General features: G+C 45.2%; 1 non-coding gene across 1 annotated transcript; it reads left to right on the plus strand.

Moving 5' to 3' along the window:
- Window positions 1-695: 695 nt before the first annotated feature.
- Window positions 696-833, plus strand: LOC114809937. Its single transcript, XR_003757708.1, has one exon. It is a non-coding gene; the product is annotated as a small nucleolar RNA SNORA7 (small nucleolar RNA).
- The last annotated feature ends 24,905 nt before the right edge of the window (window positions 834-25,738 follow it).

Genomic DNA, 25,738 nt, shown 5'->3' on the forward strand with positions numbered 1-25,738 from the left:
AACAAATACCACAGTTATTATTATTCTGACTCCCGGTCCTAGGTTCTAATTTTTGAAGTGGTAAAATTTCTCCAAATGGGTGAGGAAGAAATCAATAATCATTTGATATTTATTGAGTAACTATGGAGGGTGAGACACTATACCAAGTACTTGAGAGAATTCAAGATGCGAAAGACTGTTCACTCCTTGTGGTAAGGGATCGTGTCTAACAACTTTGCCGTCCTTGCTTCTCCCAAGCACTTAGTACAGGGCTCTGCACACAGTAAGTGCTCAATAACTAATACCATCTAAAATAAATTTCCTCATTTAAATAAGCTTTAGTCTGTATGGGTGAGTAGTGCTTGACTGTTCACTAGACTTCAAAAATAAATTAATCTTTTCCTGGTCATTTAACTTCAATAATTGTATTTACATGATTTCATATTCGAGGAAAGTGAATTATCAGTCAATCAGGACTGACTATTGAGCACATTATACTATTCATTTAATTGTATTTCAGTCATATTTATTGAATATTTACCATGTGTAGAGCACTGTACAAAGCGTTTGGGAGAATACAGTAAAACAGTTAAGAGACAATTTCCCCGCTCACTCACTTTGGAGTTCCCAGTGGAGTTCATAATAATAACTGTGGCATTTGTTATGCACTTACTATGTGTCAAGCACTGTACTAAGCTCTTAGGTGGCTACAAGATCCTCTCTCAGGGTGGCACCTGGAGAGTTTGTGGTACTCTACCAGTCTCGATTACGAGAGGGAGAGTCAAGCAGAGGCCTACCTATTCCATTCCCAGCTTGGGTGGTGGCTAGTGAGTGGCAGACAATCTGCTACAAGTCAAAACTCACCCATGCTGGGCAGCAGCGGCCCGGGAGAGAGTCGAAGGCAAAGATTCGAGTTTACTGCGCAGAAGGCGGGAATGGTAAGCCACTTCTGGGTTTTTACCAAGAAGTCTCTGTGGATCCACTATCGAAATGATTACAGATGGAGGTGGTGTGTTCTGGAAGAGATTTGTCCGAGGTGTCACAATGGGTCAGGGATGACTCGGCAGCATAAGGCCAAGTCAAGATACGAGATAATCAGATCCCACAAGAGGCTCACAGTTTAAGTAGGAGAGAGAAGAAATACTGAATCCCCATTTTGCAGATGAGGGAACTGAGGCAAAGAGAAATGAAGCGACTTGCCCAAGTTCACACATCAGATAAATGGCAGAACCAGAATGAGAATCCACGTCCTCTGACTTCCCAGGCCCATGTCCTTTCCATTAGGCCGCACTGCTTCTCGGTGGGGAAACAATTTATTCTTGAACTCAGGGAGCTTGCAATCTAGCAAGGAGAGGCACACTAAAATAGATTTTAGGTAAGGCACTGAGTTTTTTTAAAATGGGGGTGTCTGGGTGAGGTTTTTAGTACAGTGCTCTGCACATAACTCACCTCCTCCAAGAGGCCTTCCCAGACTGAGCTCCCCGCTTTTCCCTCTGCTCCCCCTCCACCCTCTGCTTCTCCCCCTTCCCCCTTCACCTCCCCTCGGCTGAGCCCCCTTTCCCTCTGCTCCCCCTCCCCTCCCTACCCCATTCCTTGCTATCCCCTTTCCCCTCCCCTCAGCACTGTGCTCATTTGTATATATTATTTATTACCCTATTTATTTTGTTAATGAGGTGTGCATCCCCTTGATTCTATTTATCGTGATAATGTTGTCTTGTTTTTGTTTCGTTCCATTTTGCTCTGCAGTCTGTCTCCCCCGATTAGACTGTGAGCCCATCATTGGGCAGGGGTTGTCTCCGTCTGTTACCGAATTGTACATTCCGAGCGCTGAGTACAGTGCTCTGCACATAGTAAGCGCTCAGTAAATACTGTTGAATAGTAAATGCTCAATAAACTCGATGCATGAATGAATGTATGGAGGAATAGCCAAATTCTGAGTGTGGAAAGGCTCAAGTGCTTAGGATAGAGGGAAGTGTTGAAATGGCAGTGAAATAGGGTGAGGAAATTAGAGATTAATCAGGGAAGATCTTCTGAAGTGTTTCATACAGTGCTCTGCACACAGTAAGCTCTCAATAAATACAAGTGAATGAATGGAGGATATGTGATTTTAGATATGCTTTGAAGATGGAGAGAGTATAGTCATTCAAGTAGAAACACGTGTACTTCTGTGAATGCAAACAAAATTCTTATGAATGTACCACTTGGAGAAACATGATAATAATTAAGTACTACTTAAATGAGTTGAACAGTCCTCCAGTAAACCATGAGAAACGATAACAAATTTATAGTAAAACTAATCAAAATGAGGTTTTCTGCCATCAATCCTCATTGTATAAATACAGTATAGCTGTGAAGTAAAATCACCACTTCACCTTGAGCTTATATGCGTCCAACAAAAGTGAACGAGTTTGAAACAGCCACACATTATTTGATTTCAGAAGCAGTTTTGCCTAGTGGAAGGACCCCAGGCCTGGGAGTCAAAGGACCTGAGTTCCAATTCCGGCTATGCTACTTCTCTGCTGTGCGACTTTGGCAAATCACTTAACTTCTCTGTACCTCAGTTCCCTCATCTGTAAAATGTTTTCTCTCTTACTTAGGTGGGGAGCCCTGTGTGGAACATGGAGTATGTCTGACCTGATTCTTTTGTGTCTACTTCAGTGCTTACTGTGATTCATGGCACTTAGTAAATGCCTAACAAATACCATTATCAGTATTTTTATTCAGATACTCCACATCCCTTTATCCACAGAAGACCTGTCATTAGATCATGCAGTCAAGTAATGCAGCATATTTAGGCTGAATGCTCTGCAGGTTACCATTTTTTTTAAATAGTAATAATAATGATAATCATGATAATATTTGTTAAGTCATCCTATAATAATAATAATAATAATAATTGTGGTACTTGTTAAGCATTTCCTACGTGCCCTGTACTAAGTGCTGGGGTGGATACAAGCAACTCGAGTGGGACACAGTCCCTGTCCCACGTGGGGCTCACAGTCTCCATCCCCATTTTACAGATGAGGGAACTGAGGAACAGAGTAGTGAAATGAGTTGCCAAAGGTCACACAGCCAACATATGGTGGAGCCTGGATTGGAACCCATGACTTTCTGATGCCCAGACCCGTGCGCTATCCACTATGCCATGCTGCTTCTCAAGCCCTATGTACTTATGTGCCAAACATTGTACTAAGCACTGGGGTAGATACAAGCTAATCCCACTCCCACTTCTTCCACTCACTACTGCGTCACCCTGACTTGCTCCCTTTGTTCAACTCCCTTCACATCCCACCTCATATCATGGCTCAGTGGGAAGAGCACGGGCTTTGGAGTCAGAGGTCATGGCTTCGAATCCCAGTTTTGCCACTTGTCAACTGTGTGACTGTGGGCAAGTCACTTAACTTCTCTGTGCCTCAGTGACCTCATCTGTAAAATGGGGATGAAGACTGTGAGCCCCATATGGGACAACCTGATTCCCCTGTTTCTACCCCAGCTCTTAGAACAGTGCTCTGCACATAGTAAGCGCTTAACAAATACCAACATTATTATTATTATTATTATTAGATCTGTCACTGATTTATTTATTTATGGTAATGTCTGTCTCCTCCTCCAGATACTAAACTCATTGTGGGCAGGGAATGTGTCTACTAATAGTTATATTGTACTCTCCCCAGCGCTTAGTATAGAGCTTTGCACATAGTAAGCGCTCAATAAATACAATTGAGTGAATGAATCCTAGCCCCACATGGAGCTCACAATATAAGAGCGTGTGGGAGAGATGCTTTAATTCTTATTTTACAGGCGAGGGAAACCAAAGTGAACTTGTAGTAGTAGAAATATTCTTAGTCATAGTAAAATAAATTTTTTTGAGTGCTTTCTGAGTGCAAGGAACTGGACAAAATGTTTGGCAAGTACAGCAGAATCACAAGAAAACTTTCCCTTCCAAAAGGAGTTTCCTTTCCTGGAGGAGACAGACATAGAAATATTTGCTAGTGAAATCTATAAAAATGGAATGATCATCTGACAGTGGGTAGGTGTTGAGGATGAGTTTCCCCCTCTGGACTGTGAGCTTGTTGTGTGCCTGGAATGTCTGTTTGTTGTTGTATTGTACCTTCCCAAGGGCTCAGTACAGTGCCTTCCACACAATAAGTTCTCAATAAATACGATTGAATGAAAGAATGAATTGGTAAGGGCAAGATGGAGCTGAAGGGCTGATTAAATTCCAGGTGCTGAGAATTAGTTGGTGATGATGAATCGATGGAGCTGGGCTTTAGTCCTGTTGACGATGAGTCTTGTCTTGTCCTATGCCGTCAAGTCATTTCCGACCCATAGTGACTCCACGGATACATCTCTCCCAGAACACCCTGCTCTCCATCTGCAGTCGTTCTGGAAGAGGATCCAGAGAGTTTTCTTAAATCTGGAAATGGTTTACCATCATCTTCTTTGATTCGTTCAATCGTATTTATTGAGCGCTTACTTCGTGCAGAGTACCGTAGTAAGCTCTTGGAAAATACAATTTGAAGTCCATCTTCGAAGTTGACCTTCTTTCTTGAGGTCAACTTGAGTCTTAATAATAATAATGTTGGTATTTGTTATGATTATGGTTATTTCTCTGGGCCTCAGTTTCCTCATCTAATGTCTTTTACCCCTAGACTGTGAGCCTGAAGGAGCCATGTCTGACCTGCTTATCTTGTAGACTCTAGACTGTAAACACATTGTGGGAAAGGAATGTGTCTGTTTACATACTCTCCCAAGCACTTAGTACAGTGCTTTGCATACAGTAAGTACTCAATAAATACATCAGTCGGGGAAGCAGTGTGGCTCAGTGGAAAAGAGCCTGGGCTTCGGAGTCAGAGGTCATGAGTTGGACTGCCGGCTCTGCCACTTGTCAGCTGTGTGACTGTGGGCAAGTCACTTAACTTCTCTGTGCCTCAGTTACCTCATCTGTAAAATGGGGATTAACTGTGAGCCTCACATGGGACAATCTGATTCCCCTGTATCTACCCCAGTGCTTAGAACAGTGCTCTGCACATAGTAAGCGCTTAACAAGTATCAACATTATTATTATCATTATTATTTATTATCAATCATATTTAGTGCATTTGGTTCATAGTAAGTCCTTAAATACCATAGTAATTATTATTATTATTACTGTCATCATCATCATGATCTCAGGTAGGCAGACAAAAATTTCTACAAATAGTGGAAACAGGAGAAAAAAAAAGACAGTCAAAACTTACAAAAGTTGTCAGTATATGCCATGGTGTTCGTTGAGCATTTAGTACAGAACACTATACTAAGCGCCTGGGAGAGTTCAATATTAGTAGACACGTCCCTTGCCCACAACAAGTTTTGATCCAGTCCTGTGATCCGGTGATTCGGATGATGGGATAATTTTGCTCCATTTTATGAATGCATTTCTCCTCTGCTAGGAAACAGATCATCAACTTTTCTGTTCTTTGTTCTGGGGCGTATTTAAGTTTCTAATATTATCTTTTTCAGCATAGGGGTGTGGATTCTGAAGGGAAAAAACGTTTAAAAATATTTTACAAAAGGGATTTGTCAAGTTCCTGCCCATTTTTTCGTGTTGTTTTTGTTTTGGAGAAACCAAAGACTGTGCATTGCATGTTGGAACAACAGGAGCTAAGAACGCTGAACAAAGAGAGCAGGAATAGAGGCACAACAAGTGGAGAAATGAAGAGTTTTGAAAGGCAATATTCTTCAATGTTGGGAAAGTAATGAAAGGTCAGAGTGAAGCTCAATAGAAAAGCCATTATAAGAGAAAGGGGGGAGATTTTGGCTTTTATGTTGCTGTCAAGAATCAGGGTTTGTTGTTGTTTTGGGTTTTTTTTTCCTCCACTGACAAAACTTTTTTGGGGGGTTGTTTTCTTTTCTCCCACTCAATTTGTTCTAAGCGTGATTTTAAGTTTCCACATGTTTACATCACTAAGCCTGGGTAGGTTTTTCTCTATCGTGCTTCTGTGTGCTGGAATTTTAGAACAGGTTACTGTTTCCCAGACAGATTTTAGTTTTGTTTCTTTTCGGCTCAGTTTGACTAAATTAAATCAATCGATGGTGTTTATTGAGTAATTTGACTTCGGAGAACTGTACTAAGAGCTTGGCAGAGTAGCGTAGGTAGGATAAGTGCTTGGATCAGCATGGTATCACGATGGAGAGGAAAGGGCAGATTTTAGTGATGTGAAGGTTGAAGTAACAGGATTTAGTGATGGGTTGAATTTGTAGGTTGTACAAGAGAGAGGAGTCAAGGATAAAGTCAAACTTATGGGCTTGTGAGACAGGAAGGACAGTGGTGCTGTCTACAGTGATTGTAAAGTCAACAGGAGGACATTGTTTGGATGGGAAGATGAGGAGTTCTGTTTTGGAGAATCACAGTGGCCTAGGGGATCGGATACGGGCCTGGGAGTCAGCGGGTTCTGGTTTGTAGTTCTGGCTGGGTCTCACAGTCTCAATCCGCATTTGACAGATGAGGTGAATGAGGCACAGAGAAGTAAAATGACTTGCCCAAGGTCATACAGCAGAAAAGTGGCAGAGCAGGGATTAGAACTCATGACCTTCTGACTGCCAAGCCTGTGCTCTTTCCACTAGGCCAAGCTGCTTCTAGTAAGCACATACTGTGTGCAGGACACTGTATTAAGCACTGGGAAAGAATAAACAGGTGGGAAATAGATGCGGTTCTAGGTTCTCCCCAGCATATAGGTGAGGGACTGAGGATCAGAGAAGTTAAATGAATTGCCCAAAGCCACAAGGTAGTTAAGTAGTTGAGCCAGGATTAGAACACAAGTGTCTGGACCCCCAGGCCTGTGATCATTTACTCAAGCCAGGCTGCTTCTGTCGGCACATATTTTCTTATTTATATCCATTCAGTCCATCGATCAATCCATGTCATTTACCTCAATCCATGTCATTTACTGAGTACTTACTCTGTGCAGAACACTGCATTTAGCACTTGGGAAAGTCCAATAAGACTGGCTGGTCCCAATCCCTTAAAACAAGGAGCTTACGTGGCCTCGTGGCCAGAGTACAGGCCTGGTGATCAGAAGGACCTGGGTCCTAATCCCAGCTCTGCCATTTGTCTGCTGCGTGACCTTGGGCAAGTCACTTCACTTCTCTGTGCCTCAGTTACCTCATCTGTAAAATGGGGATTAAGACTATGAGCTCCACGTGGGATAACCTGATAACCTTTTCTCCCCCAGTGCTTAGAACAGTGGTAGGCACATAGTAAGCACTTAACAAATACCATCAAAAAAACCCCAAACCCTGATTATCTTGTAACTACCCCAGCGCTTAGAGTAGTGCTTGATGCAGAGTAAGAACTCAACAAATACCATCATCATTATCATTATTATTATTTACAATCTTGTGGGGATGACAGATATTTGAATAAACTTCAGGTAGGGGAAGCAGCACAGTATTAGAGTATGTCCATAAGCACTGGGGTGGATAAAAATAATCAATAATAATACTTTTGGCATTTGTTAGGCATTTAATCTATGCTAAGCACTGTTCTAAGGGCTGGAGTAGATACAGGATAATTAGATCGGACAGAGTCCCTGTCTCACATGGGGCTCACATTCCAAGTAGGAGGGAGATCAGGGATTGAGTCTCTGTTTTACAGATGAGGAAACTGCGGCACAAAGAAGTAAGCGCTCAATAAATACCACTGAATCACCACTGTCAACATCATCATCATCATCATCATCATCACCATCATCATATGATGGTACTCGTTAAGCACTTACTACATCCCAAGCACTGTTTTAAGCGCTGAGGTTAAACGTCCCACAACAGGCAAGTGGCAGAGCTGGAATTAGAACCCAGGTCCTTGACGTCTAAGCCAATGCTCTATCTACTAGACCATGGAATCAAAGTGCATACCCATTTTCAGCATTTATAAATATGTATTTATTCAAAATGTGCATTCAGGTGTTTTGTTTTCTCTGCTTCTCTATTATTTTCTCTGAGTCTGTGGGCTGAGAATGTGCCAACTCTATCACCTCCGTTCTACTGTCCTCTTCCAAGCACTTAGTACAGTGCTCTGCACACATTAAGTGCTTAATAAATGTGATTGAATGAATGAAAAGACTGAGAATGCAAATCCAGAGAGAGAGGAGGAGAACCAGGAGAGGAGAGTATCAGTAAAGCCAAAGTCGGATGATGTTTCCAGGAGGGGAAATGTTTCCAGTACGCAGTGTCAGAAGCAGCTGAGAGGTCGAGGAGGATTAGGATGGAATAGAGGACATTGGGTTTGTCAAGAAGAAAACCACTGGTGACCTTTGAGAGTGCAGTTTCTGTGGAGTGTAGGGGACGGAAGCCCCTCTGAGGGGGTCGAGAAAAGAATCGGAGGAGAGGAACTTGAGACAGTGGGTGTAGACAACTCGCTCAAAGAGTTTGGATGATAATTATGGCATTTGTTAAGCGCTCACTATGTGCAGAGCACTGTTCTAAGCGCTGGCGTAGATACAGGGTAATCAGATTGTCCCACGTGGGGCTCGTAGACGTCATCCCCATTTTTTCAGATGAGGTCGCCGAGGCCCAGAGAAGTGAAGTGACTAGCCCAAGGTGACACAGCAGACAAGCGGCGGAGCCGGGATTGGAACCCATGACCTCTGACTCCCAAACCCGTGCTCTTTCCATTAAGCCATGCTGCTTCTCCTGCTATTCCTTTGGAGAGGAATAGTAGGAGGGAGATGGAGCGCTATCTGGAGGGAGCTGTGGAATCAAGGGAGGGTTCTTTTAGGCTAGGGGAGCATGTTTGAAAGCAGTGGAGAAGAAACAATTGGAGAGCTAGCAGTTGAAGATGCCGGGCGGGGAAGGAAGAAGGGAGGGGTCAAGTGCTTTGATAAGGGAGAAAGGGATGGAATCTGGATGGAGGAGGTGGATTTTTAGAAGAGGCAGGAGATCCCCTCTTGAGATACTGCTGGGAAAGATGGGGCAATTGAAGAAGGTGCAGGAGGAAGGAGGGCCTGGAGAGAAATGGGATAATTTGGGGAGATCACGCCTAATGGCTTCATTTTTCTCAATAAAGTATGTGGCCAGGTCATTAGGGGTAAGTGATAGGGGAAGTAGGGGGACTGACTGTTTGAGGAGGGAGTAAGCATTCAATAAATACCATTGATTGATCAATTAATTGTTGGTATTTGAATGCCTACTAGGTGACAGCCCTAAGCTGGTCCTTCGGAGAGTACCCTCAATATAAAGAAATTCCGCGCTCTGGCACCTTCTGAAACTGATTTTGACCAGTTTCTCATATGAGACGATGAATGCATCCGGACCTTTTGCAGGGAAAGAGAATGTACAGCAACAACCACATTAAAAAGCCATGAATCCTTGCAGTCTCAAAGGAAATGAGACCACATTTTTCCTGCCACTGGATCACTGCCCTCCTAAAAAAAAGAAAGATACAAATAAAATTCACGGTCCAGATATTGGGCAGTTACCACCTAATGTATGCCTGGAATAAAGCTTGGTGAGAGTCCCCAGTATATTACCATCCATGAGCTGATGATGATGATGATGATGATGATGTGGATGATGATTACGATGGTGCATGGAAGCAGCGTGGCTCAGTGGAAAGAGCATGGGCTTGGGAGTCGGAGGTCATGGGTTCTAATCCCAGCTCGACCACTTGTCAGCTGTGTGATTTTGGGCAAGTCACTTCTCTGCGCACTCAGTTCCCTCATGTGTAGCATGGGAATTAAGAATGTGGCAACCTGATAACCTTGTATCTACCCCAGCACTTAGAACAGTGCTTGGCAAATAGAAAGTGCTTAACAAATACCATTATTATTACTGTTATGGTGAAAAGAATGAGGATAGCAGCAACAACATGATGACACCGATGATGTGGTGTGGTTTACCAGACAGACCCTGGGCCTGGGAGTCAGAAGGACCTGAGTTCTCATCCCGGCTCTGCCCTACGTCTGCTGTGGGATCTTGGGCAAGTCACTTCACTCCTCTGGTCCTCAGTTACCTCATCTGGAAAATGGGGATAAGAGTGTGAGCCCCACATGGCTCAGTATGGTGCTCTGCTCACAGTAAGCTCTCAATAAACATGACTGAGTGAACATAGAACAGGGACTCTGTCCAACCTGATTAACCTCAGCGCTTAAAACAGTGCTTGGGATGTAGTAAGTGCTTAACGAGTACCATCATATGATGATGATGATGATGATGATGATGATGATGATGATGATGTTGACAGTGGTGATTCAGTGGTATTTATTGAGCGCTTTCTGTTTGCAAATTGTCATAAAAAGGGCTTGGGGGAGTAAATATAACAGAGTTGGGAAATACACACTGGAGAAGCAGCATTGCTCAGTGGAAAGAGCCTTGCTTGGAAGTCAGAGGTCATGGGTTCTAATCCGCCTCCTCCACTTGTCAGTTGTGTGTCCTTAGGCAAGTCACTTAACTTCTCTGTGCCTCAGTTACCTCATCTGTAAAATGGGGATGAAGACGGTGAGCCCTACGTAGGACAACCTGATTAGCTTGTATCTACTCCAGCGCTTAGAACAGCACTTGGCACATAGTAAGCACTTAACAAATACGAACATTATTATTATTACAATCTATACCAACAACCAGTTTACATTGTAAAGAGGGAGACAGATATTACTATAAATAGAGAAATTATGGATGGGGGCATAAGTGCCATGCAGCTGATGGGGTGGTGAATGAAGAGAGCAAGTCAGGATGACACAGAGGTGAAAGGGAGAAGAGGAAAAGAGGGTTTAATCAGAGAAGGCCTCTTGGAGAAGATGTACTTTCAGTAAGGTTTTGAAGCGGGGAGGGTGATTGTCTGTGGGGTTTCTGTAAATAGACTGTAAACTAGTTGTGGGCAGAGAATGTAATAATAATAATAATAATGTTGGTATTTGTTAAGCGCTTACTATGTGCCGAGCACTGTTGTAAGCACTGGGGGAGACATAGGGGAATCAGGTTGTCCCACGTGGGGCTCACAGTTTTCATCCCCATTTTACAGATGAGGGAACTGAGGCACAGAGAAGTTAAGTGACTTGCCCACAGTCACACAGCCGACAAGTGGCAGAGCTGGGATTCGAACTCATGAGCCCTGACTCCAAAGCCCGTGCTCTTTCCACTGAGCCATAAAGTAAGCACTCAATAAGTACGATTGAATGAATGATTGAATTTGAGGAGGGAGGCAGTCGCAGGAGGGAGGAGGAACGTGGGCTGGGGTCGGTGGTGAGATAAGCAAGATGGAGATAACTGTGAGGAGGTTAGCATTAGAGGAGCGAAGCATGTGGGCTGGGTTGTCGTAGGATGATGATGATGATGACGTTTTTGATAATGATGATAACGGTAATAATGATGGTATTTGTTAAGCACTGACTATGTGCCAAGCACTGTTCTTAGTGCTGGGGTAGATACAAAGTAATCAGGTTGCCCCATGTGGGGCTCACAGGCTTAATCCCCATTTTACAGATGAGGTCACTGAGTCACAGGGAAGTTAAGTGACTTCCTCAAAGTCCCACAGCTGACAAGTGGCGGGGATGGGATTAGAACCCACGACCTCTGACTCCCCAAGCCCGTGTTCTTTCCACTAAGCCACACTGCTTCTCTAATGATGATGTTGATGATGGCGATGATTTGTGTCTGGCTACAGAGGTGCCATCCTCCGTTGGGATATTTTCTATTCCACCCCCCTCTGAGAAGTGCTAGGAGCCGAGTGAAGGGAAGCGTGGACTAAAGCTTAGACACCCCCATCCAGCGGGATGCCTTGGCCTCAGCCCCTTCCTCCCTCAGCTTGGGCCCGTCCAGACTAGTCACACAGTCACCTTGCTCAGTTCCCAGTGAGCCAGACCCCATAATAATAATAATAATTGTGGCATTTGTTAAGTGCTTACTATGTACCAGGCACTGTACTAAGCCCTGGGGTGGATACAAGCAAATCAGGTTGGACACAGTCCCTGTCCCACGTGGGGCTCACAGTCTCAATCCCCATTTTACTGATGAGGTAACTGAAGTCTAGAGAAGTGAAGTGACTGGCCCGAGGTCACAGTGCGGACAAGTGTCGGAAACAGGATTAGAACCCGTGACCTTCTGACTCCCAGGCCCGGGCTGTATCCACTCAGCCATGCTGCTTTATCATGCGCATCTTGTCGCCGCAGGAGCTAGGTGCCAGGGAGAAAAGTGGGGAAGCATTTACACAGTACCCTGCCACCTTCATTGGAATCAAACATTGGATTCTCCCAAGTTGCATTCCAGGATCTGGAGCATTACTTGGAATCCTGAAAACTGTCTTTTTTTTGGCGACAGAAAATCCACCTGGGAAGAGGACAGGACCTGTAGTGGATTTTATGAAAAGATCTTATCTTCTGAGCACTCAATAAATACGATTGCACGAATGAATGATTGAACAATCTAGAAAACCTATGGGTGAACTTCACCATGCATGGCGTCCTCTTCCAATACGGAAGACAACTACAGAGAAGCCGCCTGGCCTAGAGGCTAGAGCACGGGTCTGGGAGTCAGAAGGACCTGGGTTTTAATGTCAGCTCCGTCTCTTGTTGGCTTTGACCTTGGGCAAATCACTTCACTTCTCTGGGCCTCAGTTCCCTCATCTAGAAAATGGGGATTAAAACTGTGAGCCCCATGGGGGACAGGGACTGGGTCTATCTGGCAAACCTGGATCTACCTCAGCACTTAGTACCTGGCTTAGGACAATATCTGTCATTTATTTATTTCACTTAATGTCTGTCTCCCCCTCTACACTGTAAACTCATTGTGGGCTGGGAATGTGTCCGTTTATTCATGTATTGTCATCCCCCAGGCACCTAGTACAGTGCTCTGCACACAGTAAGTGCTCAATGAATATGATTCAATATGACTCAATAGCACTTAATAAATGTACAGTTATCATAATTATATGACTATCTCGTATCTGCCCCAGTGCATAGTACAGTGCTCGGCACATGGTAAGCTCTTAACAGAGACCACCATTAGCTATTATGTTAACCATTGGTAGCTAAATCCAGTGGTACAGGTGCTAAGTTGAAAAGAGTGATGATATTTGTTCCTCTAATATCTGTGCTAATATCTTCTTCCAAACAAACCGAGAGTTTGTTAGATCACAACACCACAAATGACTCATCGTGGCAGGAAATGAATCTTTGAATCTGAGAAAAGTTCTTTCTCAGTCCCTGCGTGGTTAATGGCAGCGTTAGTAGCAGATAGAGAAGCACTGTGGCCTAGTGGAAAGAGGACCTGGGTTCTAATCCCAGCTCTGCCACTTGTCTGCTGTGTGACCTCGGGTGAGTCACTTCACCTCTCTGGTTCTTAGTGCCCTCATTTCGTTCATTCATTCAAGCGTATTTATTGAACGCTTACTGTGTGCGGAGCACTGTACTAAGCGCTTGGAATGTACAATTTGGCAACAGATAGAGACAATCGCTGCCCAACAACAGGCTCACTGTGAGGATTCAGTATCTGTTCTCAGACTATGACTGTGAATTCTCTTAGACTATGACTGTGAACCCCATGTGGGATCTGATTATGTTCTACGTACTACGCATGCTGAGTGCGATATTTGACACAGAGTTAGTGCTTAACAAATGCCACCCACCCCCCTTCATTTGTTCCCATGAGAGAAGCAGTGTGGCTCCGTGGAAAGAGCATGGGCTTTGGAGTCAGAACTCATGAGTTCAAATCCCAGCTCTGCCACTTGTCAGCTGTGTGACTGTGGGCAAGTCACTTAACTTCTCTGGGCCTCAGTTCCCTCATCTGTAAAATGGAGATTAAGAATGTGACCCCCCACGTGGGACAACCTGATTCCCCTGTGTCTACCCCAGCGCTTAGAACAGTGCTCTGCACATAGTAAGCGCTTAACAAATACCAACATTATTATCATCTCTACGTAGATGATTCCCAAACCTACATCTCCAGCCTTGATCTCTCTCCTTTTCTGCACTCTGGTATTTCCTCCTGGTTTTAGGACATCTCTACTTGGATATACCAATGATACCTCAGACTTGTCTCGTTTTATGCCGTCTAGTTGTCTCCGACCCGTAGCGACACTGGGGACACATCACTCCCTGACCACCCCATCTCCATCTGCTATCTTTCTGGTCGTGGATCCAGAGAGTTTTCTCAGTAAAAATCCAATAGTGGTTTACCATCGCCTCCTTCCGCTCCCTAAACTCTCCCAGGCCGCTGTTGCCCAGCACGGGGCAATTTTGACTTGTTGCAGATGGCCTGCCACTCTCTAGCCACTGCCCAAGTCAGGAATGGGTAGGCATCTGCTTGACTCTCCCTCCCATAGTCAAGACTGGTAGAGGACTGATGGGAAACTCTCCAAGTTCATTCATTCATTCATTCAGTAGTATTTATTGAGCGCTTACTATGAGCAGAGCACTGTACTAAGCGCTTGGGATGAACAAGTCGGCAACAGCTAGAGACGGTCCCTGCCGTTTGACGGGCTTACGGTCTAATCGGGGGAGATGGACAGACAAGAACAATGGCAATAAATAGAGTCAAGTGCGACCCAAGTGCGACCCTGAGAGGGAACCTCAAACTTATCAGGTCCAAAACAGAACTCCTCATCTTCCCTTCCAAAGCTTGTCCTCCCTGTGACTTTCTCATCACTGTAGACAGCACTACCAACCTTCCTGTCTCATAAGCCTATAACCTTGACATGATCCGTGACTGATCTCTCTCATTCAACCCATATATTCGATCTGTAATTAAATCCTGTCCAGTTCAACCTTCGCAACAGCGTTAAAATCCATCCTTTCCTCTCCATCCAAACTGCTATCAAGTTAGAGAAGCAGCGTGGCTCAGTGGAAAGAGCCCGGGCTTGGGAGTCAGAGATCATGGGTTCGAATCCCGGCTCTGCCACCTGGCAGCTGTGTGATTTTGGGCAAGTCACTTCACTTCTCTGGACCTCAGTTCCCTCATCTGTAAAATGGGGATGAAGACTGTGAGCCCCACGTGGGACGACCTGATCACCTTGTATCCCCCAGCGCTTAGAACAGTGTTTTGCACAGAATAAGCACTTAACAAATGCCGGCATTATTATTAATGCCAGCACTTCTCCTATCCCTCCTTGATTACTGCATCAGCCTCCTTGCTGACCTCCCTGATTCCTGTCTCTCCCCACTACAGTCCATACTTCAACTCAGCTGCTTGGATCATTATTCTACAAAAACATTCAGTCCACATTTCCCCACTTAAGAACCTCTAGCGGTTGCCCATCCGCCTCCGCACCAAACTGAAACTCCTCACCATCGACTTAAAAACGGTCCCTCGCCTTGCTCTTTCCTACCTCAACTCACCGCCTCCCTATCAAAACCTCGCCTGCTCACTTTGCTCGTCTAATTCCAACGTACTCGCTGAATCTCAACTATCTCACTGCTGACCTCTCCCCCACGACCTGCCTCTGGCCTTGAAAATCTTCTTTCTTCATATGCAACGGATCATTAGCCTGAGTAGAGAAGCAGCAAGGCCTAGTGGAATGGCCAAGCGTCTTGGAGCCAGAGGACCTGGGTTCTAATGATGACGATGACGATAATGGCATTTGTTAAGCGCTTACTATGTACCAAGCACGTTCTAAGTGCTGGGGTAAATATAGGGTACTCAGGTTGTCCTACATGGGGCTCACAGTCTTCATCCCCGTTTTACAGATGAGGGAACTGAGGCCCAGAGAAGTGAAGTGACTTGCCCAAGGTAATGATAATAATAATGTTGGTATTTGTTAAGCGCTTACTATGTGCAGAGCACTGTTCTAGGCGCTGGGGTAGACACAGGGGAATCAGGTTGTCCCACGTGGGGCTCACGGTCTTAATCCCCATTTTACAGATAAAGTAACTGAGGCACAGAGAAGTGAAGTGACTTGCCCACAGTCACACAGCTGCCAAGTTGCAGAGCCGGGATTCGAACTCATGACCTCTGACTCCAAAGCCCATGCTCTTTCCACTGAGCCAAAGGTCACACAGCTGACAAGCGGCGGAGCCGGGATTAGAACCCACGACCTTTGACTCCCAAACCCGGGCTCTTTCCACTGGGCCACACTGCTTCTCTAAGGCCCGCACCTCCGCTTACCTGTTTTGTGATCTTGGGCAAGTCACTTCACTTTTCTGTGTTTCAGTTACCTCACCTCAAAATGTGAATTCATCATCTGTTCTCACTCTTACTTAAAATATGATCCCTATGTAGGTCTTGATTATCTTGTATCTACCCCTGTGCTTAGTACAATGGTTTATTGAAAGTTAGTGGTTAGTTAGTGCTAGTGGTTAGTGCTTAGTGGAAAAAACCCAGGCTTGGGAGCCAGAGGTCGTGGGTTCTCATCCCGGCTACACCACCTATGAGCTGTGTGACTTTGGGCAAGTCACTTAACTTCTCTGTGCCTCAGTTACCTCAGCTGTAAAATGGGGATTAAGACTATGAGCCCCATATGGGACAACCTGATTGCCTTGTATCTATCCCAGTATTTAGAACAGTGCTTGGCACAAAGTAAGTGCGTAACAAATACCATCTTTATTATTAAAGTGCCTGACATATAGTCAGTACTTAACAAATACCATGGTTATTATTACTGTTATTATCCTGGATGTTTTAACTGCCAGATCTAAAAAAAAAAAGTCTTTTGTTGTTGTTCCTTTTCTTCCTCATCTCCTTCACTGATGGATGTGGGCTAGTCAAGACCAAAGTAATTCATGAAGCTTTTTCTCAGGCCTGAAGTTGGAATGATTATCTCCTTTTTATTGAAGGGAGAGAAAGGAAAGAGAGAATGAAGGAAGGGGAAGATAAAAATGACTTTTCTTTCCTTTTTGTTTTTTTTTCCTCTTTCAAACAAAGCTGGATCTGGTTGGAATTCCCACTCAAGATTTCTACATCACTTCTGTAGTATATAAGTGCTTCCTCTCAGCCAAATGCCATGCTAATAGTTGAGATAGATATGGTAAAACCAGATTATTTATTTATATTAACGTCTATCTCCCCCTCTTGACTGTAAGCTTGTTCATTCATTCATTCGATCATATTTATTGAGTCCTGACCGTGTGCAGAGCACTGTACTAAGTGCTTGGGAGATTCCATTAAAACAATAAACAGACACATTCCCTGCCCACAGTGAGCTTAGAGTCTACAGCTGGGGATTCTGATAGCAATACAAATAAATAAATGACAGATATGTATATGAGTGCTGAAGGGCAGGGAGTGGGGAAGAACAGCGGGACCAAGTCAGGGTGACACAGAAGGGAATGGGAGCAGAGGAAATGAGGGGTTTTAGTCAGAGAGGGCTTCCAGGAGGAGATGTGCCTTCTTAATAAGACTGAAGGTGGGGAGGGTCATTGTCCGTGGGATTTGAGGAGAGAGGCAGCGTGGCTCAGTGGAAAGAGCCCGGGCTTTGGAGTCAGAGGTCATGGGTTCGACTCCCGGCTCTGCCACTTGTCAGCTGTGTGACTGTGGGCGAGTCACTTAACTTCTCGGTGCCTCAGTTACCTCATCTGTAAAATGGGGATTAACTGTGGGCCTCATGTAGGACAACCTGATTCCCCTGTATCTACCCCAGTGCTTAGAACAGTGCTCTGCACATAGTAAGCGCTTAACAAATACCAACATTATTATTAGGCCAGAGGCAAGATGTCAGCCAGGTGTCGGAGGCAAGATAGGGGAGCTGGAGTCACAGTTAGAAGACAGAGAAGGGAAGTATGAGGGCTGGGTTGTAGTGGGAGAATAGCAAGGTGAGGTAGCAGGGGGCAAGGTGGCAGATTGCTTTAAAGCCAATGATGAGGAGTTTTTGGTTTTGATGGACAACTACTGGAATTTTTTGAAGAGTGGGGTGACATGTCCTGAACGTTTTTGTAGAAAAATGATCCGGGTAGCAGGGTGAAGTAGGAACTGGAGTTGGGAGAGGCAAGAGGCTGGGAGGTCAACAAGGAGGCTGTTGCAGTCATCCAGGAGGGATAGGGTGGGTGGCTGGATTAATGTGGCAGCTGTTTGATGGAGAGAAAAGGGCAGATTTTAGCGATGTTGTGAAGGTGAGCCCGACAGGATTTAGTGATGGATTGGATATGTGGGTTGAATGAGAGAGAGGAGTCAAGGATAATGCCAAGGTTACAGGTATCGAGGCAGGAAGGATATTAGTGCCATCTACAGTGATGGGACAGTCAGGGCAGGGAATGTTTTTGTGGGCAAGGAATATGAAATGTTGCGGGTAGGAAATATGTTACCAACTCCATTTTATTGTATTCAATCAATCAATGGTATTACTGAGCACTCGCTCTGGATAGAGTGTTATACTAAGTAGGTAGGTATTTTCCCTGCCCACGTGGCCTAGAGGATAGAGAACAGAACTGGGAGCCAGAAGGACCCGGGTTCTAACCCTCGCTCTGCCACGTCTGCTGTGTGACCTTGTGCAAATCACTTCACCTCTCTGGGCCTCAGTTATCTCGTTTGTAAAATGGGGATGATGGCTGTGAGCCCCATGTGGGGCAGGACCTGTATCCAACCTGATTAGCTTGTATCCACCCCCGCCCTTAGAACAGTGTCTGGCGCATTGTAATCTTTAACAGATGCCATCGTCATCAACAAGCTTACAGCTCCAAGCACTTAGTAAAGTGCTCTGCACAGCGTAAGTGCTCATCGGATATCACGGATTGACTGATGTGACACAATCCCTGACTCATACAGGGTTCACAGGCTAAGGGGGAGGGAGAACAGCTATTGAATCTGCATATCGCAAATGAGGAGACTGAGGCAGGAAGAAGTCAAGTAGTGATTTGCTCAAGGGCACTCAGCAGACAAGTGTTCAAGTGGGAATTCAAACTCAGGTCCCGTGAGAGGACTTTCCGGTAGGTCTGGCTACTACTCAGCTCTGACTAAAGGCCTCTCGGGTTTGGACAACTTCCAAGATGGGGCCACCTTCCATCATTTGATTTGGGAACCAAGACCATTCCAGGATCCGTGACTTGATTCATCTCCTTTGGGTCTGTACAACCCGAGGTTAGTCCAAGAGTGAAACAATTGAATGATTTAGAGAAACAGCATGGTTTAGTGGATAGAGACCGGACATGGGAGTCTGAAGGACTGGGGTTCTAATCCTGACTCTGCCATTTGTCTGCTGTGTGACTCTGGGCAAATCACTTCACTTCTCTGGGCCTCAGTTACCTCATCTGTAAAATATGGATTAAGACTGCAAGCCCCTCAGGGTGACAACCCGATTACCTTATATCTATCCCAGTGCTTAGAAAGGTGCTTGGCCCAGAGTAAGCGCTTAACCAATATCATTATCGTTTATTATTATTTATATTGTAAATACTCCTGACTCCCGATGTGTATTCTTTACAGTAGACTATGTTGCTTTGAGGTGTGAGAGAGCTCAGGTATTTTCAAGACTTAATATGGTGTAAGTTCTGTGTCTTACCAATCATGTCTACTAATGCTATGGCTTTCGACTCTTCCGCGCACTCAAGCTCAGTGTTCTGCACACTGTAGACCCTAGGTTCTTTGTGGATAGGCATGGTGTCTACCAACGCTACTGCTTTGAACTTTCCCAAGAGCTTATTACAGTGCTCTGAAATCAGTAAGTGATCAATAAATATCATTGACTGATTGGGGATCGTGAGCTTTCTGAAGGGCAGGGAGCATATCTTAAGTCTCGCCTTCGAACTCTTTCCCTGGCTTCTTCACACAGTGGCTGCTTCTTATGCACATATCTACAATTTATTTATTTCCATTAATGTCTGTCTCCCCCTTTAAACAGTAAGCTCGTAGTAAGCAGGAAACACGTCTCTTTATTGCTATATCCTACTCGCCCAAGCACTTAGTACAGTGCTGTGTACGCATCAAGTGCTCAATAGATACGATCGACTGAGGCCTATCTTTAGTGTTACTGCTACTTTCTCTTTGCCAATTGCTTTCTTCGTGATACTAGATTTAAGGGTAACACAAAGGGCTTGTGGGTCAGTGTGCGACTCATTCCCAAACCAGGGTTGTTTGTAGCTCGTGGCCTCAGAGCAATTAAATCGGGGGAGGATTTGGGGATCCAGAATCAGTAAACAAATTCCAAGCATGTGGCCACTTGCTGGGTCATAGTTTTCCTTTGAACACCTTTCTGCCAATAGCGTGAAACAGCAAATCCCCACAGCGGTGAAGCCACAAAACATTTCCGCCTTCCACGGGCCTGTGAGGGTGGTTACCTCAGTCTAGCGCTTGCCCCCATTTCTGGGTTTTAGTCGGAATGGTCACACTCACATTTGTAACCCGATTCTTATTTGCACCACAATTATTCTGTCACCCTCAGAGGAGCAGTGTAGTTTTGTGTCTACAGAACGGGCCTGGGAATCAGAAGGACCTAGGTTCTCATCCCGGCTCTGCCTCGTGTCTGCTGTGTGGCCTTGGGCAAGTCACTTCACTTTTCTGGGCCTCAGTTACCTTATCTGTAAAAGGGAGATTGAGTGTGAGCCCCTTGTGGGACAAGGACTCTGTCCAACCTGATTAATTGTACCTACTCCAACGTTTAGAACAAGTCACAAGTACCATTATTATTGATATTGTTATGATTATTAAAACTCCAATCACATCTCTCATCTTCTTGTCTCCTTTGCACTCTTCATTTGTCTTGCTTCCTCTGACTCTAAGACATCATTTCAACTACCAGGGTGGATACCGTATTTGCAGTGAGTGAGTCAGTCATAGTTATTGAATGCTTACCGTGTGCAGAGCAAAAGCAAATGGTATTTTTTAAGAGCTTACTATGTGCCAGGCACTGTACTAAGCGCCGGGGTGGGTACAAACAAATTGAGTTGGATACAGTCCCTGTCCCACACAGGGCTCACGGTCTGAATCCCTATTTTACGGATGAGATAACTGAGGCCCAGAGAAGTGAAGTGACTTACCCAAGGTCAAATAGCAGACAAGTGGTGGGTTTAGAACCCATGAGCCTCTGACTCCCAGGCCACTTCTCCATGCTACTTCGTGGCTCAGTGGAAAGAGCCCGGGCTTTGGAGTCAGAGGTCATGGGTTCGAATCCCAGCTCGGCCACTTCTCAGCTGTGTGACCTTGGGCAAGTCACTTAACTTCTCGGTGCCTCAGTTACCTCATCTGTAAAATGGGGATTAAGACTGTGAGCCCCACGTGGGACAACCTGATTCCCCTGTGTCTACCCCAGCGCTTAGAACAGTGCTCGGCACATAGTAAGCGCTTAACAAATACCAACATTATTATTATTATTATTACTTGGGGAGGGTATGATATAACAACATAACGGATACATTCCCCGCCCCCAATGAGCTTACAGTCTAGAGGTGGAGGCGGACGTTAATATGAGAATGGTGAAGCTTCCCGCCTCCCCTGTTTTCATCCTTTTTGAAAAAAAGCAGTGGGTTATTAACGAGAGGAGGCTGGATTTGATTCCACCTCCCGATTCCACCTTGGGTCGCAAGCAATTCTTTCGGCATCCACTAGCGTGTGACCCTTCTTTGAGCTGGAAGGCTACTAAATACTCCAACGTTTATAAGGCCCGTCGGACACCTAACTGAGGAAGTTCACGTGGTATTGCCAAATGCCCTCATAAGGCTTCTCCAGGAAGGGAGGGACGTTTGGAAACCGCCCAGGGAGCGAGTTTGGGATCTCTCCGCGGGCGGGAAAGGGGAGGGAAAATTTCCATGTCCGGTCGCATTTCAAGCCAGAGTTACACTTTGGTTGCCCGGGGTTTTACCACAAATGTAAATCACAGAACCCACCCTATAGAGACAACTGTAATTTCCCCATTAACTCAAGTCCCTTTTCCCCGGTGTACACACAAGACCGTCTGAATACCTACCACCCACACTGCAGCCAGGGTCTGTTGAAAACTTGGGTTTTCGTGAAGGGGGAAAGCTGGGGCTTTTTGTAGTTCTTTCAGTCTTGGATTTATTCCTTTTATTCCCCCATCCCCACAGCACTAATGTCCACATTCCTAATATATTTTAATGTCTGTCTCCCTCTCTGGGCTCTAATCTCCTTGCGGGCAGCGAATGTGTCCATTTATCATTACAGCGTACTCTCCCAAGCACTTAGTACGGTGCTCTGCCCATAGTAAGGGCTCAACAAATACAGGTGAATGAATGAATGAACTAATGAATAAAAGCGATTACCGGATAATAGTAAAGCGTCCGTTATGGTACTGGGCAGTCCACTTTTCAGGTGGTTCCTGTCTGCTGTGAAATTCAATTCAGTCGTAGCTATTGAGCACGTACTGTGCGCAGAGCACCGTACGAAGCGAAAGTGGACGATCGTGGCTGCTTTTTTATTTTTGGTCCCTGGCTCTCTCCTGCAGCTTGTCGGAGTAGGTGCTGGACTTCATGCTCACCTGGGAGGGATGGGCAAAATGCTCTCGAACAAGCGTGGCTGAAAAAGTCTGACTCTCGGTCCTAGTTGAAAGAGCCCAGATTGGGAGTCAGAGATCCTGGGTTTCAATCCCGGATCGGATACTTGTCGGCTGGGTGACCTTGGGTAAGTCACTTCACTTCTCGGGGCCTCAGTTATCACTTCTGTCAAATGGGGATCAAGACCGTGAGCCCCACGTGGGACAGGGACTGTATCCAACCTGAATGTCTTGCATCTACCCCACCGCTCAGTACAGTGCCCGATACATAGTAAGCACTTAACAGATATAAAAAAATTCCATTTAAAAAAAGTGTGGTGAGTCAAGGATCACCCAAAACCCACAGATGTCCTGCAAAGTAGTACCTACTAACGAGGCTAATAGCGTTAGTAGTTGTTAAGCTCTTGCTCTGTGCCAAGCATTGACTTAAGCCCTGGGGAAGATACGATAGAGTCAGGTCAAACATAAAGTTTGTCCCACTCAGGGCTCACAGGGTAAGGGGGAGAACAGAACAAGAATTAAATGTCCCCTTTACAGATGAGGAACTGAGGCCCAGAGAGGTCAAGTGACTTGCGCAGGATCACACAACAGACAAGGGACAGAACTGGGATTAGAACCCAGGTCTTCTGACTCCCAGTTCAGGGCACTTTCCACTAGGCCACACTTTTGGAGCCACATGGCACGATTCTTGCCTCCAGTCCACTCAAGAAGCCCGGGTGGCAGATTACCTGTAATGATGATGCCAATGATAATAATATAAACAGTATTGCTAATGTTAATAATAACTGTGGTATAGGCAAGTGTAAGCATTGGAATCGATCCGATACTATCACATCAAACATAGTTCCTGTCCCACCTGGGACTCACAGTCCAAATGGAGAGAGAATGGATTTTGAATGCCCATTTCACAGATGAGAAAACCGAGGCCCAGAGAAGTCAAGTGACTTGTCCAAGATCACCCAGCACATAAGTGGCAAAGCCCGGATTAGAACCCAAGTCCTCTGACTTCCAGCCCCAGGCTCTTTCCATTAGGCTTTGCTGGTGACCATGATATAAGAATAATTAATAACAATTACGGTATTTACACGGTCTAGTGGATAGAGCCCGGGCCTACGAGACAGAAGGTCATGGATTCTAATCTTGCTCTGCCCTGTCTCCGCTACGTCATCTTGGGCAGGTCACTTCACTTCTCTGGGGCTCAGTTTCCTCATCTGTCAAATGGGGTTTGAGACTGTGAGCTCCACATGGGACAGCAGTTGTGTCCAACCCGATTATCCTGTATCCACCCCAGCACTTATCACAATGCCCGCACATAGTAGACGCTTTACAAATATCATTCTTATTATTACTATTTGTTTAACATTTACTCTGAGTCAGGCATGCAGTTCCTTCCAGCTGGAGCATTGAGAAGTTGGGGGCATCTTCTAGTCTGGATTTCAGGAAGGGCAACAGCATCCATCCTAAATGGAGATTAGAGTAGCAGGATTTTTGCACGATGCTCTCTGAGTTGTTGCCATGGAGCACGGAAGAACCCTGTGGTCGGCTACCTATCGGTGGAGCCCTGTATATGTCAGAGGTCCGACTCGCAAGCTCGTTCATTCCAAAAAAGGAATTGACAAGGGGAACAGCCTTTCTCCCCAAGGTTCAAACTGAGCATATATTTGCATTTTGATTTTCCCGCTCGCGAGACCCACCCGCACACAATCCCACTGACGGAGAAAGAAAACAGGACGTTTGGATGAGAGTGGATTAAAGGGGGCCCGAATTTCCATGAACGATTTCAAAAAAAACTGGGCGTCGCCCGTGTAACCACCATTTATTCTGAATTTCCCTGAGTAAGGGGAAAAATAGCCATCGTGCTTTAAACTGTTCTCGGCCCGCTAGACTTTCTTTAAAAATGCGTTTGCATACGAGTAATGATTTTCTTTAAATGAAACGGTCCAGAACGAAAACCACAAAGCCGGAGAAATGACTTTATATTAAATGGAAGGAACCTTGGCGTTTAGCGTAAATAGCTTGGCCCTCTATTACTTGTCTGCTCTTTTCTGAGATCATCAATTCCTAGCTAACATATCCTTATGATAGTTATTATTATTATAGTGTTATGCACTTACTTTGTGTCAAGGACTGTTCTAAGCACTGGGGTATATACAAGTTAATCAGGTCGGACACAGTCCTCGTTACGTAGGACTCACAGTCTAAGCAGGGGGAGAACAGGCAGTGAATCCCCATTTGACAAATGAGGAAACTGAAGCACAGAGAATAATAATAATAATTATGGTATTTGTTAAGTGCTTACTATGTGCCAAGCACTGTTCTAAACAATGGGGAAATACAAGGTAGCCAGATTGTCGCACGTGGGGCTCACAGTCTCAATCCCTATTTTACAGATGAGGCACAGAGAAGTTAAGTGATTTGCCCAAGGTTCACACAGCTGACAAGTGGCGGAGCCGGGATTAGAACCCACAACCTCCGACTCCCAAGCCTGTGCTCTTACCCCTAGGTCATGCTGCTCCAGAAGTTGAGTGAATTGCCTGAGGTAACACAGCAGGCCGCTGGAAGAAAGAGATTAGAACCCAGATCTTCTCATTCCCAAGTCAGGGTCCTTTCCACTATGTTACGCTGCTCCTACATTACACGGTGGTATCATAATAATGTTGGCATTTGTGAAGCGCTTTCTGTGTGCAGACCACTGTTCTAAGCGCTAGGGGAGATACAGGGTCATCAGGTTGTCCCACGTGAGGCTCACAGTCTTAATCTCCATTTTACAGATGAGGTCATTGAGGCACAGAGAAGTGAAGTGACTTGCCCACAGTCACACAGCTGACAAGTGGCAAAGCCGGGATTTGAACCCTGAATGACCTCTGAATCCCAAGCCCGCGCTCTTTCCACCGAGCCGGGCACGTCACTTCTCTACACCTCAGTTACCCCATCTGTTTAAAGGGGATTAAGACCGTGAACCCCATTTGGGACAGGGACTGTGTCCAACCCAATTTGCTTGTATCCACCCCAGCACTTAGTAGAGTGCCCAGCATGTAGTAAGCGCTTAACAAATACCATTATTATTATTATTATTATTATTATTAAGTACGTACTGTGCACAAATCACTGCACTAAGCATTTGGGAGAGTACAATAGAACCATAAGCAGAAAGATTCCCAGCCCACAACTAGCTGACAGTCTAGAGGAGCTTTAGAGAAGCATCACGGCATAGTGGATAGAGCATGGGCCTGGGAGTCAGAAGGTCATGGGTTTTAATCCCCACTCTGTCACTTGTCTGTTTTGTGACCTTGGGCAAGCCACTTCATTTCTCTGTGCCTCAGTTCCCTCATCTGTAAAATGGGAATTGAGAGTGTGATCTCCAACTGGGACAAGGACTATGTCCAACCTGATTTGCTTGTAAAAATAAGAAAAATA

This window comes from Ornithorhynchus anatinus, chromosome 2 (assembly GCF_004115215.2).
Source record: "Ornithorhynchus anatinus isolate Pmale09 chromosome 2, mOrnAna1.pri.v4, whole genome shotgun sequence".
Lineage (NCBI taxonomy): Eukaryota > Metazoa > Chordata > Mammalia > Monotremata > Ornithorhynchidae > Ornithorhynchus > Ornithorhynchus anatinus.